The 22,034-nt window shown below is 41.6% G+C and overlaps 1 protein-coding gene and 1 pseudogene across 1 annotated transcript in view; one reads left to right on the forward strand and one right to left on the reverse strand.

Moving 5' to 3' along the window:
* LOC105941991 (trafficking protein particle complex subunit 2-like) overlaps nucleotides 1–21,332 on the reverse strand; it is a 42,377-nt pseudogene extending 21,045 nt beyond the window's left edge.
* C9H8orf34 (chromosome 9 C8orf34 homolog) overlaps nucleotides 1–22,034 on the forward strand; it is a 180,641-nt gene that overhangs the window by 50,664 nt on the left and 107,943 nt on the right. The window lies entirely within an intron of this gene.

Genomic DNA, 22,034 nt, shown 5'->3' on the forward strand with positions numbered 1-22,034 from the left:
GTATTATTCGAAGTTCCACTTTATGGCATCCAAAACTTTCCAGTGGCTAGTACTGTAAATGAGCTCTCTGACCCCACCTCGTGGGTGAACTCCTCTGCTGTCTGCAGCATCCTTTAGAAGATGGAGCCAGCATCTCAATCCAGCCGCTTTGATAGCAATATTTGAATGATTAGGCTAGTGCCTTCCCCTTGGCCTCTAGTTTTGTACTTTAGTTCAAACATTTTTCTGCCATTTCAAGAAAGAATGGAACTTACTTTTTATTTCTTGGGTTTTAGTGGTTCACCTGCTCCATTATCATCAGTTATCCTGTCAGCTTTATCTTTTTAATTTTCAGAATTCTCAGCATTTCTAGTCCATTGATGATATACTTCTTCTTTTCCCACGCCATTGTATTTTCAGTCTTTAAATGATGTCATTTCTGTTATTGTAATAGAAACTTAGATGCCTAAGGGTGTGTAAGTTCATTGTCCTGGGTTGCAGAAGAAAGTGAAATGTGTTTAACTTGTTGTACCATTGCAACATAGGTAGCTTCCTCAAAGCATTTGTGACCTGAATTTCAGTTTTTGAAAAATATTTTTGCTCAATGACAATGTATAAGGATACAAATATAGTTCTTGTGTGTAAATAATCTTTTAAATGTAAGATTTATTTATTTTTACCAGAAAGGCAGATTTATAGAGAGAAGGAGAGACAAAGGAAAAGATCTTCAGTCCACTGGTCCATTCCCTAAGTGGCCGCAGCAGTCAGCGCTAAGCCGATCTATAGCCAGAAGCCAGGGCCTCTTCCAGGTCTCTCATACAGGTGCAGGGTCCCAAGGTTTTGGGCCATCTTTCACTGCTCTCCCAGACCACAAGTAGGGAGTTGGAAGGGAAGTGGAGCAGCCGGGATATGAACTGGTGCCTGTATGGGATCCTGGCGAGTGCTGCAATGTAGGATTTAGCCACTGAGCCAGTGCATTGGGCTTGTGCAAATAGTCTTGAAAAGAAGTTAGCATGGTTAGTCACCAGAACTGCAGAAAATGATTTTGCTGAATTATTCTGAATCTTTCTAAAGCTGAGGTTTTAGTGGCTGTGGTGAACTCAGACTCCTTGAAATCTCATTGAAGCTGAATGCTGCTTATTGTCAGTTGAAGAACTCTAATTTTAAGCACATGATCTCTATTTTTATCAGAACTACTAATGCTTCCAGATTTTTTATTAAATGTGTAAATGAATTCAACATATGCCTTCCAACAGTGTGCTCTCTAGTATCTGTCAATCATGAAAGTATTACCAGCAGTCACTGATGACGTAATTATCATGCCCTCTTTCATTACTTAGGACATACAGAATATGTGAAGTCCACATGTTGAGAAATTAACTTATGTACACTTTATGTGTAGTGTCATATGTCATATTATAATATTGATTTGGGACTGCATGCTCATCAGTTAAGTGTTTGAGTATTGATAATTGACATTTTTCTTTAAGAATGAATTTACAAATGTAAATATTAATGCATTACTTTTAAACTTTGGATTAAAATAGTGCTAGCATAACTTTTCAGATCTGAGAAAATATTTTCAATTATGAGGAAAGATTAGAATTAAAATGCTTCACTTGTGCTAGATTTAAAAGGCACTTTTAAAAAATAAGACTGTCTTTGAACACTTGCCATCCGATTGCATTGCCTCAGTTTCTCGTTTTTTACTTTTGTTTAAAGATCACTGGGTCATTCTCTTACATTATTCAAAAGATTTAGTTACAAACTATATCTGCCCTCTCTAATACCACACCAATATTCCCTTTTGGGGGAACATTTTAGATTCATGCGGATGCTCTTTCTAAAGTCCTGCATGCTTTGCTGCATCCTGTGTGGTTGTTGGTTTTGGTTTAATCTATTTTATTTTTTTTTCAGCCACTCCTATTGCTGTTCTCATGACTACAAACTCCCATTATTTACTCAGGATTTTCTCACTTCATCTTCTGCTTCCTCCAAAACTCATTTTATAGTATCCCACTCTCAACTCTTCTTTGGACCAATTTACACATCCTATCGTTGATTCTAATAATTTGATTTTGCATTGTTCTAGCTGTGCTCTGTAGCCAGCAAATTTGGAACCAATGGCTAGTCACTGTAATCACTTCCTTGCATAAACTTTGGAGAGGTTTATGTCTCCCAGTTTATGGTACGTAATTAGCTAGATTGCAGCTTAGTTAAATAAAATTATCTGCCTCTTTCATTCCTACATGTGTACGATGAACATGGCTATAAGGAAAATTTGATCATTCCCATGCTAACTTGTCTTTCTTTGAAACTATAACCAGCACACCATCAGAAACTTAATACAATTACTCTCATATTCTCTTGGATCACTCTTTCACATGCTTGTCTTTTGTAAACCCACTCCAGTCCTCTTCTCCCTCTTTCAGTTTCTTTTGAACTATTCTAACAGGTGCAGTTGGCAGAGGGACTCCTTGATCCACCTCTGCCGACTGCAAAGTGGGAATATCTTTTGGTTTGTTCACTGAACTTTGGCAATGCACAGTGCTTATTGTACAAATGTTCAATAAATATCTTTTGAACAGATAAATGAAACTAATCATTCAAAAAGGGAAGTATTAAAGGATGTTCATGTTTTTGGTGGCTTGCATTGTGGCAGCATGGATTAAGCTGCTGTTTGTGATGCTGGAATCTCATATTGGAGTGCTTGTTCAAGTCCCAACTGCTTCGCTTCCAACTCAGCTTCCTGCTTGTGTGCCTCAGAAGGCAGTAAATGATGTAACTACTCGGGTCGCTGGCACCCATGTAGGAGACACACACAGTGTTGTTGGTTTCTGCCTTTGGCCTGGAACAGATATGCCAGTTATTGTCACTTTTTTGGAGTGAACCAGCAAATGGAAAATCACTCTTTTCTCTGTTATTCTGTCTTTTACATCCTTAAAATTAAAGCACACTAATTGAAACGTGGTTGCAAATGCTTTATCTGTACTTTGCAACCACTTTAATTGTTTAATTATGTCCAAATTGCAACCTTTTTTTTCCCCACCCATTCAAACTTGACACCTGGATGCGATCCTTTTTGGACTGCTTTCATCCATTCCCCAGGCCAGGTCTACTTCTGAAATACATGTCAGATTCAATTGTTTTTTCCATGTTTATTCAAACCAGCACTGTAGATATGTTTTCCATGAACAGTTATGCTCAGTTCTTCTATTGAAGAAGTAAGGATGTCACATCTGTTGAAGGTGTGAAATGTCACTCCTTTCCATAACTCTCTTCACTGACGTTGAACTCTGTAATGTAATGACCAGACTGTGGGCTTTAGCAGAGGATTCTTTGAATGGCCTGGCTCCAGCTCGCAGGCTGTTCCATCCTTATGGCTATGTTGACAGCTCTAGAGAGTGCCAAGGTCTCGAGTGCCTCTGTGAGGATACAGTCCTCTCAGATGGAATGCCAGCTACATGTCTGTCTTCAGTCTTCTTCTCAGGTCTCAAGTAAAATAGGATCTCCTTGGGGAGGCTTTTTTGATAACCCTGTATGATATATTTCACCACCATTTTCTCAAGTGTATTACTCATACATTTTCCCCTAGAGACCTTGGAAGAATATATATTGTCTTATTTATAATTTTAGTATTTTTTTAGTATCTGCTCCTCTTAAGCATGTAGGCACCATAGACCCTGGATCATGGAGATGTTGCTTATTCTGAAATGAGACTCTTATAAGTATGCAGCATGATGGTGAAAGATGTTTCAAGGAACCTGTTATTGTGACAGATGAAACTGCAGATTGGAAACAGTTTGCAGACAGTTTTGAATGCTATAATAGAAGGAATGTATTTTGGCAAGTAATACTTAGCTATGGAAGGCTTTTTAGTAGCCTGTTGACATAATTTATTCAGTTATTCATTGTTTCTTTTAGCAAATGGGCCAGGAGCTATTTTTTGATCTTGCAAAACAGGGAATTCTAAGACACATTTCCTGACCTCATGTATGCCGGAGACAGCTGCATTGGCAAAACACACGATTTAATGGAGTGTTCTACAGATTTGTGCTTGTAATGTTATTCATGCTTATCATAAATAACACTTATTATGTCTAACTACTTGGGGCATACTGTGAATAATCAAAGTTATTTATTTTATCAGCAGCTTTCCAGTTCAGGTTTAGTGTGTAGGTTCTGGCCTATGTTTGCAGACTTTAGTTTCAATGTCAGCTGGTTTTCTAGAGCTCTGGTAATGCTCTGGTTTGCTTAATTCTTCTAATAGTGCTGGAGCTCTCACTCAGTATCTGCTGCTACAATATGCAAAAATAAAATTCTTTCCTGGAGCAACTTATATGAATGGGTGAGACAGATATTCTTTTGACATGTGATGGAAGAATCAGGTGAATGGCTGAGCCTGATTTGTGGGGAGAGGGTTTGTCTGGCCTGGGAGTTTGCTGCTGCCACTTGTGGGAACATTAGACTCACCTCTGGTTCTCTGCTTGCTTTCTAAGGCTGACAAGCCTAAGGCTTTGGTAGTACTGCTACTGCCAGATCAAACTGCCCACATCTACTCGGTTGCAGAACAAGAGCTGGGATGCTGCTCGGTTTCTGTAGGTATTTCCTAGTTCTTTGTTAGGGGTGATCTTTTTGTTTTATGGTTTAGTTGAGTTCAGTTTGTCTACATCCATTGTTGGTTCCCAGTAGTCCACTTCTTTGTCTCTCAGAAAACATGAGGTATTAGAAGATGCCCTGGAAGCTCCTCAGATTGTCATTCCTCCTAGCCTAATTATTCTTTCTAGATTTCAGAGACCTTTCATTACTCTCTGTTGAATAATTCCAAAGTTAGTTAAATGCATTGAGAAGGGAAAAGTGAGGGAATGCATCTACACGCTGTGTTTCAGAAAGTGCAACAATTTTGTTACTTTTTTTTCAATTCGCAACATTCCTATAATACATTTGCATTCAGTTTTAAACTCATTTGCTTGTGGCTCATTAATAATCTACAAAGTGATGCCTCTCACAGTTTTGTGAAGTTGCCAGCTCTGTGTTCTTCAGTTAGTTGTTCTGCTTAATTCCGTCTCTGCTTCCAGAATTCCCAAGGACAGTGGAATACACATTTTCTCCATGTATCAACTGTGGTTATATTCTATTTCTTTTCCCTCTAATTTTGTTTCTATTTGCTTCATTCCACATATTAACTTCTGTTCATTTTAACTTTTGTTTTCAGCTGTGTTTATCTTGATATTAATCCTGTATTTTGAGCTTTTAGTTTCTGTTAGTTATTTTTTTAATTACACTTAGAATTTTTTTTTGTTAAAATTTTAGTATTGCTTCTTCTCTCCTTGAAGTCAGCCTGGCACCTTTCATTGTGGTAGCCCTAGGAGAGCAACAAAGGAGAGGTGGGTATCTAGGAAGATGGGAGAAAATAAGAAAACCAAAAGAGACTACAATGCAGCTTATGCTTACTAATGTGAGTTCTAGTCAGCTAACTGTCATTACTGCCATTACATCCTTTATTTTTAACTGTATAAATTTTACTTTTGATAATTTTTACATATTTGATTAGGGTATGAATGGTCAATGGCTAGAGGAAAGTAGGTGAGACCATTGTTTGACATTCTCTTTTTTCCTTCCTGTATCTGTGGGGAGGGGAGAGATAAGGAGAGAAGCCACATCCAGCCTCCCAACCTTCCCAGGGTCCCAGATATGGGGCATGACCCAACGATCCTGCTCAAGTGGTTCAACAGTTCTGTATTGCTGCTAATCTTGCTGCTCCAATCATGATGAAATCTCTCCCAAATCCATTGGCTGACATAGTCCACCTTAGACTGGTATTCACTGCCAACTCTTTGCTGGGGCAGTTGATCGATTTGTTCTGTCCTTCGTCTACAGACTCCAATGTACTCCATATCCTCCATGTGCACCTGGATATGCTGTCCACTGCTCCCTCTAAGCCACTGAGGAGGCCCAGCTCTTATTCATGCATTCCATGGTCAGACCATGAACCTGCAATTTCCTCCATGGTTGGATTCTGGGTTCAGCAGTTCAGTTGGGGGGATTCCCAATGAAACTTCATCTGAGGTGATCCCAGACCTGATTCTTGTGTGTGCTTGCCAGTACAGGGTCCGGCACAACTGGTCATCCAAATCGGCCCCTGCACACACTGTTAGTTACAATCGCTGGGTCAGTTATCTCCAGCCCTGTCTTCTACACAAACTAATGGATGCTGCAGTCCAACTTAATCCTGCCCATCACACACTCAGCTCCCACTCAAACCAGTGGGAGTTGTAGTCTAATTTGAGAGACCTGCAATAACCCCCACCAGGCTCACCTCCTGCCCTGGTTCCTGTGCTTGCCAGTATGTATAGCTGACTGGTCCTGTTTTTCCCACATCCCATTCAGCTCTTATACATGTCAATGGGCATTGAAGCCTAGTTCAACTCAACCTGCGTCACTATCCAGCCCACACGTGTGCTGGCAGGTGCCACTCTCTGTCTAGCCATATCTGCCCCAGGTCCTGGTTCTTATGCTTACCAATTAGAGTAGCAACCCAAGAAGGAGGTGTTCACTGCTTCCCTACTGGGCTCATTCCCATTCCTGGATCTTGCACTCTCCAGGTGGTACTGCAATTTAGCTTGACAGAGTTTTCCTCTTGTGCCAGCATCTGCTAACTGATGTGGCGGCAAATCCCAACCAATCCTCACCCCCTGTGGCTTTTGCATGTACCAGTATGTACACTCTGCCCAGCCTAGCTTGTCCCCAATCCAGCTTACATGCACGCCAACAGGTTTTCTAGCCCTGCCTGACCTGGTCTGTCCCCAGTCCCAGCTCTCATATTCACTAGTGGAAACAGTGGCCTAGCAGGGGAGCTCCCTACAGCCTCTCGGCCAGGTTGACCTACTCTCCCCTGGGTCTCACGTGTGTTGGTTGGGTGCTGCGGCCCAGTCTCATATGCCCTGCATCACCTTGGCATTTGCCAGTGGGTGCTGTAGGCTGGCCCAACATGGGCCACCCCCAGTTCTAGCTCTCATGGGTGGGGACTGGAGTCTAGCCAGCTCAGCCAATCCCCAGTCCCAGTCCTAATGTGAACTGGCTGATATTGCGGCCCAATCTGGCACCCCATTCGGGCTCTCATATTTGCTAGTGGATGATATGAACTGGCCCAGCCTGGTTTGCTCCAGACCTGAACCAAAGGTAAGCCTGTGGGTACCATTCCATGGCCTGGTCTGGGCTTCTCCCTTTCTTGTTCTTATGCTCACCTGCAGGGACTGTGTCCCAACAGAGGAGTTGCCAAGTTCCTCAATCAGAATATCTCTGAATGTCACATCTCATGCACACCGATGGGTCCATCAGCCAGCCCTGCTTAGTTCATCTCCTGTCCTAGCTGAAACAGTGGCCCTTTCCTGACCGGCCCTCACCCATTCGTTTCTTTTTTTTTTGTTTGTTTACTTGTAACTATTCCATACATTTTTTAAAATTTTTATTTTAAATTCATTAATTACATTGCATTATGTGACACAGTTTCATAGATACTTGGATTCTCCCCACCCCTCCCCAAACCCTCCCACCATGGTGGATTCCTCCACCTTGTTGCATAACCACAGTTCAAGTTCAGTTGAGATTCCCCCATTGCAAGCATATACTAAACATAGAGTCCAGCATCTTATTGTCCAGTCAAGTTCAACGGCTTCTTAGGTATACCCTCTCTGGTCTGACGACAGAGCCAGCAGAGTATCATCCTGATCAATTAAAAGCTCCAACAAACCATCAGCAAAAATGTACATCATTATGGAATTAATTGACATAGTAATGAGTAACCAATATGGTAAAAGTAAATGTGAGTTCTTAACCACCTTCTGTGACCTCCTCACCTATACTTCAGTTTTAGTTTATACACAACATATAACATTCATAACATAACTTGTTATACATAACATCGTGTCATCTTAAATTAAGGCAAACATGTGGTATTTAACCTTTTGCAATTGGCTCATTTCCCTTAGCATTATGGTTTCCAGTTTGGCACATTTGGCCACAAAGAACTGCATTTTGTTTTTTTTAATAGCTGAGTAGTATTCCATGGAGTAGATGAACCATAGCTTTCTTATCCAATCCTCTGTTGATGGGCATTTTGGCTGCTTCCATGTTTTTGCAATTACTGATTGTGCTGCTATGAACATAGGAGTGCATGTTGGTTTCTCATAAAACAAGCGTTCTGGATATATTCCTAGGAGTGCTATTGCCGGATCATACGGTATGTTGAATTTGAGTTGTTTGAGTGTTCTCCATATTGATTTCCATAGAGGTTGTACCAGCCTGCAGCCCCACCAGCAGTGGAGTAGGGTTCCCTTTTCCCCGCAACCTCGCCAACAAGTGTCGTTGGTGCTTTTATTCATGTGGGCCAGTCTTACTGGCGTTAGGTGGTACCTCATTGATGTTTTAATTTGGATTTCCCTTATTGCCAGGGAACTTGAGCATTTTTTCATATGTTTATTTGCCATTTGGGTTTGTTCCTTTGTGAAGTGTTTGCCCATTTCCCGTGCCCATTTCTTGAGTGGCTTGTTTGTTTTGACATTTTGGCTGTTTTGTAGCTCTTTGTATATTCTGGAGATTAGCCCTCTATCACCTATGTCGTGTGCGAAGATCTTCTCCCATTCTGTGGGTTGCCTTTTTACTTTGTTGATTGTTTCTCTAGCTGTACAGAAGCTTCTTAGTTTGATGAGGTCCCAATTGTTTATTTTGGTCTCGATTTCTACTGCTTTTGGAGTCTTTTTTAGGAAGTGAGGGCCTACCCCTAAGTGTTGCAGCGTGTTTCCAACATTTTCTTCCAAAAGTTTGAAGGTTTCTGGATGTAGGTTTAAATCTTTTATCCATTTGGATTTGATCTTAGTATATGGTGAGAGATGTGGGTCTATCTTTTTGTTTCTACAGGCTATCAACCAGTTGTCCCAACAGCATTTATTGAAGAGACCTTCCCATTTGCCTGGGTTGTCGTTTGTCTTTTTGTCAAAGATTATTTGGCTGTATTTGTGTGGGTTCCCATCTGGTGTTTCTATTCTGCTCCATTGATCTTCTTCTCTATTTTTTTGCCAGTACCAGGTTGTTTTGATAACCACTGCCCTATAGTATGTCCAGAGGTCTGGGACTGTGATTCCCCCTGCTAACTTCCTGTTCTTGAGAATGGTTCTAGCTATCCGTGGTTTTTTGTGTTTCCAGATGAACCTTTGAATCATTGTTTCCAGATCTGTGAAGAATGTTTTGGGCAATTTGATTGGGATTGCGTTGAATGTATATATTGCTTTTGGCAATATAGACATTTTAATGATATTGATTTTACCTATCCAGGAGCATGGGATGTTACTCCATCTTTCTAGATCTTGTTCAATTTCTTTTTTTCAGTAGTTTGTAGTTTTCCTCAAATAGGTCTCCTACATTTTTGGTTAGGTTAATTCCCAGATACTTCATGCTTTCCTTTGTTACTTTGAATGGTATCTTGCTGGTTAGATCTTTTTCCAACTTGGGGCTGTTAGCATACACTATGGCTGTTGATTTTTGTTCATTAATTTTGTACCCTGCCACTCTACCAAACTCTCGTATAAGTTCTAGTAGTCTCTGTGTTGAGCCTTTTGGCTCTTCCATATAAAGAATCATGTCATCTGCATATAGTGAAAGCTTGACTTCTTCATTTCCCATTTGGATTCCTTTGATTTCTTTTTCTTGTCTTATGGCCTCAGCGAGTACCTCTAGAACTATGTTGAATAGCAGTGGAGAAAGCGGACATCCCTGTCTTGTTCCAGATCTCAGTGGGAAGGGTTCCAGTTTTTCTCCATTCAGTATGATGCTGGCGTTGGGTTTTTCATATATTGCTTTGATTATGTTGTGGATTTTTCCATCTATGCCTACCTTGGTTAGGGTCTTTAGCAGGAAGTTGTGCTGGATTTTGTTGAAAGCTTTTTCTGCGTCTATTGATACCGTCATGTGATTCTTGTTTTTCAGTTTTTGGATGTGGTGTATCACATTTATGGATTTCCGAATGTTGAACCACCCCTGCATTCCAGGGATGAATCCTACTTGATCCGGATGAATGATCTGTCGGATGATTTTTTGAATTCTATTGGCTAGGATTTTGTTGAGTATCTTAGCATCAATGTTCATCAGAGAGATAGGTCTGTAGTTTTCTTTCTCTGTAGGATCTCTGTCCGGTTTTGGGATTAAGGTAATGTTGGCTTCATAGAATGAGTTTGGAAGGGTTGCTTCCTTTTCTATTGTTTTGAAGAGTTTGTAGAGGATTGGGGTTAGTTCTGTTCGGAATGTTTTGTAGAATTCTGTAATGAAGCCGTCTGGGCCTGGGCTTTTCTTTGTTGGGAGGTCTTTAATCACTGATTCAATCTCTGCTTCAGTTATGGGTTTGTTCAGGTTGATTGTTGCCTCTGGGCTAAGTTTTGGCAGGTTGTGTGAGTCTAAGAACTTTTCCATTTCCTGGTGGTCTTCTGATTTGTTGGAGTACAGTGCTTTGTAGTAGTTTCTGATTATGTTCTTAATGGTTGTAATGTCTGTTGTTATGTTGCCTTTTTCATCTTTGATGCTGTTAATTCTTGCTTTCTCTTGTTTTTTCTTTGTCAGACGGGCCAGCGGGGTGTCTATTTTGTTTATCTTTTCAAGAAACCAGCTTTTTGATTCGTTGATTTTGTGTATGGTTTTTTTTTTTATTTCTATCTGGTTGATTTCCTCCCTTGTTTTGATGATTTCTTGTTTCCTGTTGTGTGTGGGGCTCATCTGCTGCTGCTTTTCCAATTCCTGGAGGTGTGTGGTTAGTTCCTGTATTTGGCCCCTCTCTTGGGCCTTGGCATGAGCTCCAATTGTGATGAGTTTACCCCGTAGCACTGCTTTGGCAGTGTCCCACAAGTTTTGGAATGTTGTATCAGAGTTTTCATTGGTTTCCATAAATTTTTTGATCTCATCTTTAATTTCTTCCCTGACCCATTGTTCGTTTAATAGCATATTGTTCAACCTCCAAGAGTTTCTGTATTTCCTTGGGCATTTTGAATTGCTGATTTCCAGTTTCATTCCGTGATGGTCTGAGAGGGTACATGGTATGATTCCTATCTTTTTGAAGTTATTTAGATTGCTTTGTGTCCTATCATGTGGTCGATCCTGGAGAAGGTGCCATGCACTGCTGAAAAAAATGTATAATCTGTGGTCTTAGGATAAAAAGTTCTATAAATGTCTACCAAGTCCAGTTGTTCTAATGTTTGTACGAGCTCTGTTGTTTCTTTGTTGAGTTTTTGCTTTGTTGATCTGTCTATAGTTGTTAGCGGAGTGTTAAGATCGCCCACTATTATTGTGTGTATATCTATGTCTCCCCTTAAGTCTGTAAGTAATTGCTTCACTAAGCTAGGCGCATTGGAATTAGGTGTATATATGTTCACGATTGTAATTACTTCTTGATGGATCAGTCCCTTCACCAATATATAATGTCCTTCTCTGTCCTTTTTGATGTCTGTCAGCTTGAAGTCTAGGTCATCTGAGATTAGAACAGCTACGCCAGCCTTTTTTTCTCGTCCATTGGCATGAAATGTCTTTTTCCATCCCTTCACTTTAAATTTCTTACAGGATTTTCTGGTTAGATGTGTCTCTTGTAGCCAACATATAGTTGGGTGCTGTTTGATAATCCATTCCGTTAATCTATGCCTTTTGATTGGTGAGTTTAAGCCATTTGTGTTTAGAGATAATATTGAGAGAAATTGATTTTGGGCTGCCATGAGTGTAAGTGTGCAAGTGTGTATTTGCGACTATTAGAGTTTCTGATTGGTTGACTTTTCTTGTATGGATTTTAGTGGGGAGGTCTTCCCATTTGCCATCTTTGATTTTGGTTTGTAGTTTTTCTTTCTGGGTTTAGCACCTTCCTGAGGAGATTTTCCAGGGCTGGTTTCGTGTTGATGTATTCTTCGAGTTTCTGTTTACTGTTGAAGTATTTGATTTCATTCTCAAATACAAATGAGAGCTTTGCTGGGTACATTATTCTTGGTTGGCAGTTGTTTTGTTTCAGGATTTGATAGGTTTTACCCCATTCTCTCCTTGCTTGGAGCATTTCTTCTGATAGGTCGGCTGTGATCCTGATTTCCCTTCCTCTGAAAGTAATCTTATCCTTTTTTCTTACTTGTCTTAGAATGGTTTCCTTGTATTCACTTGAAGGTAGCTTGAGGACCACATGTCTGGGTGACGATTTGTTTGGGTCATATCTACTGGGGGTTCTTTGTCCTTCCTGGATTTGTGCTGGATTTATATTTCCAGTATTCTGGAAGTTCTCCTGTATTATCTCATTGAGCACCCGTTGCAAGCCTGTCTCCTTTTCCACTCCTTCGGGAAGGCCTATTATTCTAATATTTGATTTTTTGAGGTTGTCTTTCATTTCCTGTATGGACCTATTGGCTTTCTCTAGATTTGTCTCCAACTGCTTGATGAGCTGCTGCCTTTCATTCTGATTGTCTTCCAATTCTGATATTCTGTCCTCTGCTGTGTTCATTCTGTTGGTTAGGCTTTCAATTTTGTGCTCTATATTGAGGATTCCCTTTTTGACTTGATTTATTTCTGCAGTGATATGGTTTTCGAATACCTTAGACTCTTCCCAGCGCTTTTCACTCTCTCTGATGAATTTCATCACTAGTTTCTTAAAGTCCTTATCTGGTAGTTCCTCTATGTCTTCATCTTGCAACTCAGATATTGGGATTAGTTTTTGGTTGTATTGGGAGGGAGTGCTTGATCTTTCCTCTGGGTCATTGCTTTTTCTGATACTTCTCCTCATTGTGTTTTTGCTTCTTGTTGTTTTGTGATTTTAGCGTTGATTCAGCTGAGCCGGCTCTGGTTTGGGGTCTCTGGCTGAGCCCAGCAGGGCTTACTGCCTGAGTCACCAGCTACTTTCAGGGTCTGTAGATCACAGCCCCGAGCTGGGTCAGGAGGCTTTGTGGGCCAGCCCTAGTGCCAGGCCCCTTCCCCTGTGGCTCCCTCTCAAAGGTGGTGCCCTACAGATTCACTCTGCCGAGCTGCGCCTGGGCTTTGGGTCACAAGGCTAATACAGCGGGGGTCTCTACCTCAGTACTGAGCCGAGACTCTCCTTCAGGGCTTGAGGTTAGCACAGCAGAGGCTCCTGCTGCTGGAAGCCTGAAATCCCCAACCCCGGGCTGGGCTGGGCTGGGGTGGGCTGGAAATCTCCGCGGCCCCAGTGCCGAACTCGGAAGCGCTGCTCCACTGAGGGCTGCAACACCACAGGCAGGTCTTTCCGAGTGGGCTCCTGCTGGGAAAACCTGTCTGGCCAATTCAGCTGAGCCCGCTCCGGTCTGGCCTCTCTAGCTGAGCCCAGCTGGGGACTCTGCCCTAAAGAAGCCACTTCCTCAGCTGCACTCTCTCAAGGGTGGAAGCAGATCTCTGAGAGGCACTGAGCCCTTGAGGGGCACACAGACTTGCCCCCACTAGTCTGCTCCTCTGCCCAGGACGTGAGGCCCTGTCGAGCGTTGCCCAGCCTCTGGGGCTCAGGGCGAGTCCAGCAACAGGATCCACGGACTCTCCCACAGCCAGTCCACAGCTCGGAGCCGATATGGGGGATCTCTGAGCCCCAGTCCCACAGCGCCGCTCCTGTTCCCTCTACACTCTCCCAGAGCCGCTTAGCAGCGGGTAGGCAAGCCTCTGGGAGATCTCCCCTGCTTGTCCTCCATTTCTGCAGGGATGATGCCCCCAATGATCAGTCCAGTAGCCTCCTCTCGGGGCTCCTGCCTTCCAGGGGGCTGGTGCTCCTGTCGGTGTGGGCGCCTATCCTTCCAGCCGCCTCTGTTTTCCCTGGGGCGGTTGAGCCTCTGCCGCCTTCCCCCTGCCTGGGATCGTGACTCACCAGGTTTCTGGAAGCGTGCTGTAATTTTCTTTCCTACTTTTTGCGGCTGTTCCTTCACGCTGTGTAGATCTTCTTGCTTTCGTGAACTCCAGTGACCTTCTCGCTCATCTCCCTACAATTTCGCACCTCCTGGCCTGTTTCTCTGCTGGATGGCTCTCCTCCTTCCCTACTCCACCCTACACCAGCTCTCTGCAGTCGGCCATCAATACGCACTCTCCCACCCATTCGTTTCTTACTGTTGGGTGCTATAGCCCAGCTAAGCATGGTCCATGCCCAGACACAGCTCACACGTGGCTCAGCAGGGACAGACCTAGTCCAGCTCATCTTATACCCATCCTATTTCTCATGAGTGCCAATGGGTGCTGGTGTTTAACCTAGTCTTGCATGCCCCAGACCCAGTCCACACCTGTGCCGAGGGAGCTTGTATCCATATCTAGACCAGACCTCAGCCCTCACTCTGGCCCCTGCCCTCCCCAGTGGGATCCACAATCCAGCCAGTGCATCTGCTTGGTTTGATCCCAGCCACAGATTTTGCGTCTGCCACTGGTTGCTCTGACCGAGCTTAGCATAGCCTTTCCCCTTTCTTGGCCTTTGCCTTTGGATGCTGTAGCCTGGCCTGTCCTAGCCAGCCCTCAGTCCCAGCTGTTGTTTGCAGGTGCTGTAACCTGGCCCTGCTCAGTCTGCTCTCATCCCTGGCTCTTACAAACCAGTAGGTGTGGCAGCTTAGCAAGGTATGACCTGCGCTCCATTCTGGTTTCTGCACTTGCCAGTGGAATATGGTTTGCTTGTCCCTGCCAGGTTTGCCTGCCTCAAAAACCAACCCACACACTTGCTGATGGATGGAGGTACCCTGTGTAGCCTGCCCAAAATCCAGGCCTGGACCATGTGCTCACCAGTGGTAGCTATGACCCACTAAGGGAGTTTCCCTGATTCCCCGCTTGGGCCACTCCCAGACCCAGATCTCACGCATGGCAGTGGGTGCTTGGCCCTTACATAACATGACCTGCCCTTCTGTCCCTGCCTTTGTATGAGCTGTTGCGGCCCACCCGTCCTCCCCACACCCTGTTTTAGGGTGCTCGTATGGTTGCTTCAGCCTGGACCTGCCCTGCCTGTTCTTAGTCCTAGTACCTGTGAACATTGGTGAGTTCCGTGGTCACGCCTAGTTCAGCACATCACCAGCCCAACTCTCAAGCTAACCAACAGGACTTGTAGTTCCATAGGGTTGGGCTCACATATCCCCCACAGAATCTAACCCCAGACCTGTTTCTCTTGTATGCTGGTTGGTGTCATGGCCCAGTCTAATGTGACCCATACCCTGATCTGACACTTATTGTCAGGTACTTGGATCCAGCTTTTCCTGACAGGCCCCCAGCCATAGCTTCCGTGTACAATGGTGTGTGGTGGTCAGCCATGTTCCTTACTAACAAGCCCAAGCCAGGACTCCTGTGTGGGCTGATGCATCAGTCTGACTCATAAATATTTTCTCTTCAAACCACCAGGTCTCAGTCCCCTCACTTACCTTCAAGTACAGTGGCTCTGTTTTTGGGTGTCCCTCAGGATTCATTCCTCACCTACATGTACTGTGACCTTATCCATGGATGTTCCTATGCTGTAATTCTTTACCCCCAAGACTCTAGAGCTCACTGCCAGGCAGCCAGTAAGCTGAGCCCAGTGCCAGTTGGTGCTCTGGCTGCCCACAAGCCCAGAGCCCTCCCCCTGCCTAGCAGTGGTGGATGGAGTGCTAGGATCTCTAGCAGGAAGCCTTGGCTGGCATGGATACCCCCAGTCAAAGCCACATGGCTGAGGGATCCGAACACCCGTGCCACTACCATGCCAGCAGGACATCCTTTGATGAGGCAGCTGCTTTCTGCACAGCATATTGTTCTGTTTTGTGAATTTTGCATGAATGACATTACAGTAGTTAGTAGCTAAGTTGTATCAACTGTCTGGAGCACTGGGAGTTGGAGAGTGCTGATTTGAACATTCACTCATTTTTGGTGTATCACTATTCCCTAACAACCCATTGAAAGCAGCCTTAATGACATTGGCCAATTTGTAAATGTCCTGAAAAAAAAAATGATTGAACACATGAGTCAGTAGAAACTGCCTTCCTCACATCTCTGGATAATATGAACTCTAAGTGATGCACCAGCTAAGTTTGGCGTGGTTAAGTAGTATGCTCAAGCACAACAGCGTGTGACAGGGGACAACCTGGTGGGACTATACAGAATGGACCATAGACAGATTCAACCATAGACTCTGGCAACCATCAGAGTGTGATCTGCGCCGTCTGGCTGACTATAACATGGCTTTCATCACAAACACATTGTGTATTTATGAACATCTTGCGCATTTTGCTTTTTTATGTTGAGGATATATTGAAAGATTTGGAATAACTCAAAGAGGCAATAAAGGTTGATGTTAACGATCTATTATACTTCTAAGAACCAAAAGAGATACGGATAATCAGTTCCAACGATTGACAGCTCTGTTCTGGCTGTCTTTTTCTGTCTTCTCTGGCTTTGCAGAATTAGCAGTGCATTTCAGCACTTACCTTGGAACTGCTCCACACTGAACACAATGTCAGATGGATGGGAGTTGCAGTGGTGGGGGGGGCGAAGTTCCTTTCAGCCCCTGTCCTTTGACTGGGAAGGGTTATTGGATCCTTGAGAATTAATGTAAAGTGATATGGCCTAGACAGGGAGCTTAGTAATTATAATCATCATCACCCCTTCTAAATGTATACAATATAGGAAAATAGTTAGTTATGCTTAATAAAATATATGCACTTATGAAAACAGCTCCAAGAGAAATCTCACGGTGTTTTGCATCCAACTATAGTCCATCAACAACCTCTTGTACTTTCCAATGGATTTCTGAAACAACCATTGAGTCTTGATTTGGCAATGATTTTGTATCTGAGAGTAAAGTAGTATTCTATGTGATAAAATTGTATTATGTGCTAGCCACCAATTATGGCACATTTAAAACTTATTCTGGCTAATTTAAAATGCCATTAGATAACTTGTTCTTCTGTGACTTGTTCTTCTGTGATGGTGGTGTGGGAAAAAAGGCCATCAAAAAAATTAGTTCAGAAAGAACCTGTATTATTCCATTTTGAGCCACTACACCAAAATTATAAATAGTAATTATAAATAACAAATTCATCTCTCCTAGTTCTTGAGACCAGGGAATTAATCTGTGAGTATTTGGCTTTTGTGCTCTTGAAAATAATTTTGTTGTGTCTTCAAATGACAGAAGCAGTGAAAAGTTATGCAAAACATCTTGTGAAATCATCTTAATTCCATTAATGAAAGAACCATCATAATTTGTTCACCCCTTAAACGCCACACCTCTTAATGCTATCACATGGCAACAACTTAGTTTTTATTTTTTAAAAGTGTTAACTAATATAAATGGAACAGATTTCCTGTATTTGATAGGTACAATCCTTGGAATATATCCATATTTCCTTCCTTCCTTTCTCTTCTTCAGTTTTTGTGGAGATTCAAACTATGGTAACAATTAACAATTCATTTCAAAGAAATAAGATATTTAGGTATGAAGCTAAAAGATTCACGTATCAGATTTCTTTGATAAAGATGCAGAATGCAGGCCTGACACAACAGCTCAATTGGCTAATTCTCGAACTTCAAGTGCCAGGATCCCCCATGGTTGCCAGTTTGTGTCTCAGCTGCTCCAGTTCCCATTCAGCTTTTTTCTTGCAACCTGGGAAAACAGAGAAGCAGGGCCAAAGCTTTGGGACCCCACAGCCACGTGCTAGACCTGAGAGAAGCTGCTGACTACTTTCTCTTGGCTCTGGAAAGGCTCAGCTCTAACCGTTGCAGTGATCTGGGAAGTAAACCAGCAGATGGAAGATATTTTTCTCTGTATCTTCTCTCCACAAACCTGCCTTTGCAATAAAAAGAAGAGAAAAAGAAAGAAAAGAAGAAAGAAGGAAAGAAAGAAAAGAAGAAAGAAGGAAAGAGAAAGAAAGAAGAAAGATATATTTAAAAATGCAAAATGCAGGACAAGGTAATTAAGAAAGATTTAAGTAAATTGAAATACATATTGTGCTAATGATTTAGAAGAATTTACATCATAAGTATGACAGTTACCCTTAATATGATATATGTGAAAAAAATCATTCCTTTGAATCTTTCGACAAGATATTTCTATCTGTGTGCTCAAACTTCCCCATAATTTATAAGAAATGGGTGTAGAATAGCAAAAAAAAAAAAAAAAGGATTGGGAAGAGAATGAGCTGGGAAAAATCACTATGGCTTAAAGTATAAGATATGAATATAAAAAATCAAGATGTAGTAAGGTGAGGATTAGACATGGAGATCAGTGGAACAACATAGAGAAACTAGAAATAGGTACACAAAAACTGTTCTGAGCGGTTTTTTAAGAGATTGATTTATTTTTGTTGCAAACTCAGAGATATATAGAGAGGAGGAGAGACAGAGAGGAAGATCTTCTGTCCAATGATTTAGTCCCCAGGTGGCCACAACGGCCTGAGCTGAGCCAATCTGAAGCCAGGAGCCAGGAGCTCTTCTGGGTCTCCCACATGGGTGCAGGATCCCAAATGTTTGTGCTGTCCTCCACTGCTTTCCCAGGCCACAAGCAGGGAGCTGGATGGGAAGTGGAGCTGCCGGGATTAGAACCGGCGCCCATATGGGATCCATCACGTTCAAGATGAGGACTTTAGCTGCTAGGCTACCATGCCAGGCCCCTGAGTAATTTTTTTTTTTAACCACAGGAACAAAAGCAGCTCAATGAAAGATGATCTTTTAGTAAACGATATTGGATGAATGTATTCATACGCAAAAACTGAACTTTAAATACAAACCTTGAAACTTTACTCAAAATAGATTATTGGCTTTAATCAAAAACATAAAATTAGGACAGAAGTTAGTGAAAACTTTTAAGGATCGAAAGGGTAGTGATGAGCTTTAATGGCCATCTAAGTGTATGCTCAATACATGGAAAAACTTTAAATGAGATCTCTTCAGAATTAAAGACTTGCTGTATCACAAAATCCTCTCAAGAGAATAAAAGTGAAACTATAAAAAGGGATGTAATAATTTAAAATCACATCTCCAACAAAGCCATACTGTCTCTAGTGGATAATAAACTCTGAAAACTTTGTGGGGAAAAAATCATTGAATATAAAATTAGACAAAAGCTGTATAGACACTTCACTGAAGATTCAAGATGTTCAATCAGCACATCAAGAAATGTTAAACATTCTGAGCTTTTAGAGAAGCACAGATAAACCTACAATAAGATAGTACAATAAACATGGAAGAGTGCTAAAATTGCCTGTGTGCTGCAAATTGAATGTTAAATGCTAAAATCACTCTGCAAATAGTACGCCAGTTCCTTTTAAAACTATCAGTGGGGTTACATTCAACCCAGCAATTACACTGCCATTTACTCCAGAGTAGAAATGCCTAAGGTTTGAGAGACTGCCCATAGACAAGTGCTCAAGCATCATTATGCATATTACTTAACACCTGTAAACTAATGGAGTATCCTTCAATGGTTATTAATGGATGGTTAATATATCCTATGCAGAAATGGAAAGGAATTACACAACAATTAGGAGGAAACTCAAGAAAGTTAAGCTGAATGTAAAAACAAAGTCTCAAAAGCTCAATTCAAGTTTCTTTTTTAAAAAATATTTTTATTGTAAAGGCAAATCTACAGAGAGAAGGAGAGGTGGAGGTCTATCCGCTGGTTCACTCCCTAAATGGCCTTAACAGCTGGAGCAGAGCCCAGCCAAAGTCAGCCAGGAACTTCTTTTAGGTCTCCCACGTCGGTGCAAGGTATCAACGCCTTGGGCCATCCTCCACTGCTTTCCCTGGCCATAAACAGCGTTGAATTGGAATGGAGCATCTGAACCATGAAACTGGGCCCGTATGGGATATTGGCTTTTTTAGGCAAAGGATTAAGCAGTTGAGCCATCATACTGGCTCCTCAAATTTCTTAACGTACCATGACAAGTCATTTTTCTAGAGGACAACAAGTCATCGTTGTGGAGACAGAGATATGGAGAAGGAAATTGAAATTGAAATACAAATTCTTTAATGTGGCAGCAAAATTGCAGCACGAGAAAGTCTTGTGATGATGCGGTTAATTATTACGATAGTGACCATAGTAACTCACTTTAACACTAATAAAATTACACTGTTATGGGACCAGTATGATGGCATAGCCCCATATGACGACTGCTTCATGTCCTGGCTCCTGCACTTAAGTTTTTCCACTTTTTAAATAATATTGTTTTCCATGATACTATCTTGTAGGTGTAGAGATTCTTTCCTCACTCCCAGCCCTGTCCAGTTTCCTCTTTCACCATTTCCCCACACATTGTCACAGTAGTATAGTCCTTGAGCAACAGTTACAAGTTTCACATCATGTTGCTTACGTGCATTGCAACACTGTAGATATAGGCATAGGCAGAAAATCTAATATACTGTCAAGATAGGATTACCTGTTTCATTGCCAGCTCCTTGCTAATGGTTTGGGAGAGCAGTCAAGGACGGCCCAAGTGCTTGAGACCCTGCACCCACATGAGAAATCTAGAAGCTCCTGGCTCCCAGCTTCAGATTGGCCCAGCTCTAGTCTTTCTGGCCATTTGAGGAATAAACCAGCAGATGAAATACCTCTATTTCTGTTCATCTCTCTCTCTGTAACTCAAACTTTCAAGTAAAATAGATAAATTTAAAAAATGAGTTGTACTAAGCTACATACACAATCAGAATGTATGTAAATTGATGAAATCTAGATGATGGATACACGCAATTTCTGTAAATCTTCTGCACCTTCCTGTGAGTTTATAAACATGTCAAACAAGAGGAATCGTAATAGCAAAAAAATGCTTGAAGCTTCTTAGTTCTTGGTTATTCTAGCTAGAGTTTTATTATCAATTTTGCTTATCTTTTTTAATAATTACCTCTTCTTTTGATTGAGCTTTTTAGTCTCTGCTGTTTATTTGTGCTCGCAGTGATTTTTTTCTCTTTGAATTTTATTTATTTATTTATTTATTTATTTTTTTGCTTTTCTACGTCCCTGAGGTACATTGATGAATTCTTTACTTGATATCATTCTGTTTCTTTGATGCATGTGTTAATTGTTATAAACCTTCCCACTGGTAATTTTTTTGTTTTATTTTCTTCACTTCAAGAAATTGAAAAAATTCTCTTTGATTATTTACTTGAATTTTTCTGATTTTCATGCATCTGTATAGTTTATAATATTTTTGTGGTTTCATAGCAACAGCTGTCATATTTTATGATTCAGGGTAAGTGCTCAACTATGGAGCCAAAAAGACCCATGAGCAGTGTGTACAGCTTGGTCTTTAGCATACCTGTGCGTCTATCAAATCAGGTAGCACTGTGACTAAAATCACTTCTGCTTCTTGATTCCTCATTCCAGTTTTAATGAGTATGTGATGATCTACCAAGTCATTCATGGTTCCATTTTTTTTAGGGCACATCAAAAAAAATAATATTTTGGGCCTGGCGTGGTAGCTTAGCAGCTAAAGTCTTCGCATTGGGATCCTATATGGGCACTGGTTCTTGTCCTGGCAGCCCTGCTTGCCATTCAGTTCCTGGATTGTGACATGGGAAAGCAATCTAGGACTGCCCAATACTTTGGAACCCTGCACCCATGTGGGAGACCCAGAAAATGCTCCTGGATCCTGGCTTCAGATCAGTTCAGCTTCAGCCATTGCATCCACCTGAGGAGTTAATCAATGGACGGAAGATCTTCCTGTCTTTCCTGCTTTCTGTGTATCTGATTTTCCAATAAAAAAAGAAAAGAAAATATTTTTAAGAACCATCAGCATCATCACTAATTCATATTTAGTGTTCATATCACTAATTTGCCCGCTTTTTATGTGGGAAAAAGGTGTCAGTTATTTGTCATTTTCTTTATTTCACTAATCTTTATATTTTGTATGAAGTGCATTTATCACTGTTTTTTACTTATCTCTGCTCTGTAGATGAGTTTTCCAGTTTTTAAAGAAGCATTTATCTTCATACATATTTACATTTAAAAATAAACATATTTTAATCAACACCAATAACAGAATGATGATGAACAGGGGCTATCTTAATACATAGAATATCATGAAACCAAACATTGCTGCTCATAATAATTTATTATAATAAGC

Source organism: Ochotona princeps, chromosome 9 (assembly GCF_030435755.1).
Source record: "Ochotona princeps isolate mOchPri1 chromosome 9, mOchPri1.hap1, whole genome shotgun sequence".
NCBI classification, from domain to species: Eukaryota; Metazoa; Chordata; class Mammalia; order Lagomorpha; family Ochotonidae; genus Ochotona; species Ochotona princeps.